The sequence below is a fragment of the Sinocyclocheilus grahami genome, unplaced genomic scaffold (assembly GCF_001515645.1).
Source record: "Sinocyclocheilus grahami isolate Dianchi unplaced genomic scaffold, SAMN03320097.WGS_v1.1 scaffold288.1, whole genome shotgun sequence".
In the NCBI taxonomy this organism is placed as follows: domain Eukaryota; kingdom Metazoa; phylum Chordata; class Actinopteri; order Cypriniformes; family Cyprinidae; genus Sinocyclocheilus; species Sinocyclocheilus grahami.
In genome coordinates, this window is record NW_015505467.1 from 2,033,751 (window position 1) to 2,039,132 (window position 5,382).

The following is a 5,382-nucleotide window of genomic DNA, read 5'->3' on the forward strand; positions in this document are numbered from 1 at the left end:
TTTTTTTTTTCTCAGTGGAAAATCTGCACTTTTGGAAAGTGTGGGTTGTTATCTAAGTTATGTCAGAATCTTCCACTGCAATAAGACAAATAAGACTTTAAATGTATATTGAGACCTCTACATTTCTCATAATGAGTTTTGAAGTTTTTCTAAAATTCCTGGAACAAGGCATTTACAAAGTACTGCAACTGAGCAACGTGACTGCAACTGAAAATAACAGCACCGTCTTGATTTTGTTAATTCATTTATATTATTTTGAAATAAATAAATAATAACATGTGCTTGTTTTCTGCTTGAAAATGTGAATACAATCCAGAAGAATGATTCTACTTTGAATGGTGTATAGATGATTTTAAGTGCTGTACTGCTGCAGGTTGCTGTAGCTGAAAGCAGGATGTGGTGTCAGATCTTTGCAAGCATTGTGGAGGTGTTGGGGAGGATGTGGTCAGAACGTTCTCGAGATGTTCGTGCTCCATCCTGCATCTTTCACACACCTGCTGCTGCACACAAGCCTCAAAGCTCATACACGTCTTCAGACGAAACCAATAAGCTGTTGAAAACTGGTGCAGAAACTGGTGATTCATTCGAGGAGCATGTTTGCAGGTTATTCTATCAACAGTCTGCACCACACACCCCCACATCTGTATTGTTTTTCTGGAACAAGTTGAACTCATGCATCATGAATCAGTTGCTCAGTCTGAGTAATTTGAAAAACATTAAAATGTTGTCAGTTTTTCCAGTAAATGATATAAAGCAATGCAAATCAAAAATACAATTATGTTATTGTGCTCTTTAATAACAAGGAAACGTTCCTGTTAATCCTCATGTAATATGTCAACAACATATTACATAAACTTTTATCTTAATTGCAGTGAGAACTGATTATAACAAAATGTCAACTTGATAACAACATTTCAAAAGTCCTCTATGAAAAATGTCAAAAGTTGCATAAAAAAAAGTTGCCATACTATAATGTATAACATTTCTGAAAAATGCATTTCTATCTTGTGATAAAAGACAGGGTTAATGCTGAAATGGTATATATTTGATTAAGCCAAAGGAACACATTAAAATAATTTTATAAGAGATTAATTTTGAATTGATTATTGCTTTCACCCAAAAATAATTTGGGGTCTCTGGGACTCCAAATATAAAAACAGTAAACTCAATCTCAACACGAGGGTTATATTTTATAGATCTTTTTCACACCTCTTTCAATCAAGCAGCTTCTGAACTAATCTAGCCTTCAAATTAACTCAAAAAGCACTTTTCGTCCTGGAGTGTTTTTGTACAGCTTTCATTGTGGTCTGTTATACTGTGGGGACTGGCTGCACAGAACCAAACAACAGAACCGACATCGGTTACACTCTTGGACTCCAGTACTATTTGAAGAAGCCCTGGTCTGTTAGATGATAAATCCCCCATGTTTTCTGGATCCACATTTCCTACACCGAGAGAACTGAACACCACCTTGAAACCATCTGTCGGGGTCCAACGGTACCAGTAGAGGTTTGGGTTATCAGTGCCTGTGATGGAGCAGACAACCTTCAGTGGTTCACCTGGTTGAAGAATAAGCTCCAATGGGTTTTGGTTTACCTGAAGACCTGAGATCAAAATAACTGTTATGAGTAATTTAGGACTTAAGACATTGTAAATCTGGTTTTGAGCAAATCAGCAGCTTACACATAATGGCAGGCCATTGTAATGATCCAAACAATATAGCAAAATACAACTGCATCATGAATAGCTGAACTTAGCAAAGTCTTGAGACTTAAATAATCGTGGTGTGCCTCTAGAGGTGGGGTTGGGTGGTGTAGCTCGGTGGATAAAGATCTAGGTTGGTAACCAAATGGTTGTAGGTTTTCACCTCAGGGGGGGAATCAACTATCAGAACTTCAGAAAGATACTATATAACTAACAAGAGTGTAGTTGTTCCATTAACTGCTCAAAAATATAATAAAATTAACTGAACTTGCCTACTTTTCAATTAGGACCTATTGTAACCACGTGTATATAGTACTTTAAACAGAGGCATCTAGCACGGCCTACTGCTTAGCCTAAGCAGTAACATTGTCATGTTACTTTGGTTATGTTTCAGAACTAAATAATAAATAAATGTTGATGTCTTGTCTAAACACCATATATACAATAATCATAAATGTGTCATAATATTCATAATCCATGATAGGTCATTGGGTAAAGAACACAGGAAACAAGGCATTACTGTTATCAATGGTCTGGAGAGGAATAATGGTTAAGACTGGATAGAACCAGATCCATGAGGTTACAAAAATTAATGTGACACTACGTTTCCTCAGTAAGACGTTAAAGAGATATTTGAGCTCTGTGAGCCGCCGCCACGCTTATTATATCTGTAATATTATATGTTAGTTCCATCTGCTGGATTCATGTTTTATTGCGGCTTCAATGTATGACAGTAATACCTAAGTGATATTTAAAATAAACTTTCAAGGTTGTAATGCATGATTACATATTACCTTAGAGTATACAGTTATTATTTGATATAAATGATTTTCAGAAATATTTTTCCATTTTTTGTTTTATTAATTTATTGACGACATTCCTAAATTATACATTTATTTGGATAAAAGTATCTTAAAAAGAATAAAGCATATCTATCTATCTATCTATCTATCTATCTATCTATCTATCTATCTATCTATCTATCTATCTATCTATCTATCTATCTCGGATATGCGGAGTTGGGTGGTTTGGCTTAGTGGTGGAAGATCTTATTTGGAACCTAATTGAATGTCCTCACCTTACAGGAAGTAATTCAATAGTAATTTTAGTATAAGCATATTGTGTCCTTGTGTAAAACACTAAACCTTGACTGCTCAAGAAGAAATGTCTATCGAAAAAGTGTACTGTGCATCACTTTAGATGAAATTCGGAGGAAACATCTCTTTATGCACCGAAATTCATTAAGGAAGTTAGGAAATTGAGGTTTTTGTACAGCAACACAGTAAGTCTGTGTCACTGTGTTCAAATGCATGTTATGTATTTATATCTATTTTAGAACATTATTTGAAGGCTGGTCGCATACATAATACAGTATTTTGTGGTTTATTTGTGTAGCTTCACCTTGTGGAACCCATAATATTGGAGTCAGAATGTGTAACATCACTGGATTTTAAGAAATAATTGAAAAGCATAACAATTTTAATAAACACCATGATTGTACAAGTGTCTATTTTAGTAAATAGCAATATGTTTTTTCATCCATATATTTCTGAAAGCATATGGAACTTGATACATTTTGTCTCTGTCTCTGGTGTGACACCATGTCCTGATTTTAAATCGGTCAATTCCAGAAAAAAAACTTTAAGAATCATTTTCAGTGTTCTTAAATGCAATACTTAAACTATTTTCTAATGTTTTTGCAGGTAACTTGTACAGTTAAAAAGTGTCGTGAAAATAAAGTATAACATTTTATCTTTTTTTTTTTGGAAAAAGAGAGAATTGAGGGAGAGAAATTAGTGGAAAAGAGAGGACATGTAAATATAGTCTGAAAATGAACAGGGATACACGCAGAAGGGAGGAGATCCTAAGAGAGTGATGCTGAAAGAAAACAGAATCAAAATGATGCCTTAAAAAGTAGCCACTTAGTTAAAAAAAAAAATTCACATCTTAATGAATTTCGTTTTAAATATCAATCATATTTAGCTGTGCCGCACATGCAGCAGGGGGGCTAGAAGAGTTTCAGTAACATACTGATTGACTAAGAGACTTGACTTTTGTTGATGAAAATTATTTTTTGTTTTGTTAAAAAAAAAATTGATATTGTTTGTATCAAAATGAAACTTTCTTACTTCTTTTGACATGTTCAAAATGAAATAGAAATACATTAATAACTACCATTTCTATGGAAGTTCTAAGCGGTCATGCATTATAATTTTTTTCCTTCTTGTTTTCTTGTTATAACGACTTATTTTCTCGTTATATCGACATAACGAGAGTTGTTTTCTCGTTATAACGACTTATTTTCTCGTTATATCGACATAACGAGAGTTGTTTTCTCGTTATAACGACTTTTTTTCTCGTTATATCGACATAACGAGAGTTGTTTTCTCGTTATATGACTTATTTTCTCGTTATATCAACATAACGAGAGTTGTTTTCTCGTTATAACGACTTAATTTTCTCGTTATATCGACATAACGAGAGTTGTGTTCTCGTTATAACGACTTATTTTCTCGTTATATCGACATAACGAGAGTTGTGTTCTCGTTATAACGACTTATTTTCTCGTTATATCGACATAACGAGAGTTGTGTTCTCGTTATAACGACTTATTTTCTCGTTATATCGACATAACGAGAGTTGTTTTCTCGTTATAACGACAATTTTCTCGTTATATCAACATAACAAGAGTTGTTTTCTCGTTATAACGACAATTTTCTCGTTATATCAACATAACAAGAGTTGTTTTCTCGTTATAACGACAATTTTCTCGTTATATCAACATAACAAGAGTTGTTTTCTCGTTATAACGACTTAATTTTCTCGTTATATCGACATAACGAGAGTTGTTTTCTCGTTATAACGACTTAATTTTCTCGTTATATCGACATAACGAGAGTTGTTTTCTCGTTATAACCACTTAATTTTCTCGTTATATCGACATAACGAGAGTTGTTTTCTCGTTATAACGACTTAATTTTCTCATTATATCGACATAACGAGAGTTGTTTTCTCGTTATAACCACTTAATTTTCTCGTTATATCGACATAACGAGAGTTGTTTTCTCGTTATAACGACTTAATTTTCTCGTTATATCGACATAACGAGAGTTGTTTTCTCGTTATAACGACTTAATTTTCTCGTTATATCGACATAACAAAGTTGTTTTCTCGTTATAACGACTTAATTTTCTCGTTATATCGACAAAGTTTTTTTTTTTTTGTACAATGATTGTTTGATCTACTGTTGTTATAGTAACGAACTCAATCTGATGGACAGATAAACCATGCGCTCTTACTGTAGCCTAAGTCGTGGATATTTCAGCAAATTTAGCTTCGCCTAGTAATAACGTCTACAATACAAAAATAAAGGCTGATCAATCACGGTTGATATTTCCAGAGACAGTACACTAAACATGTGTTTGTGTAATTAGCATGTTTAAATGGTCAAAGCAACACCGCAAACACAGGCGGAGCGCCTTCAGGATGCAGAACTATTCTAAAATCTATTAGAGCTGCTTGGATTCAACTCACATTCAATTTTCCTTTTATTTGAAAGAAAATTATATATAATTTGTAATTTTTAGTAGTCATTATATGCTGTGACTGATATCATGTGCGTTACAAGCTTCTGTTTGAAAAGAGCGTTCATGTGTAGCTATGTGTGTGTGTGTGTGT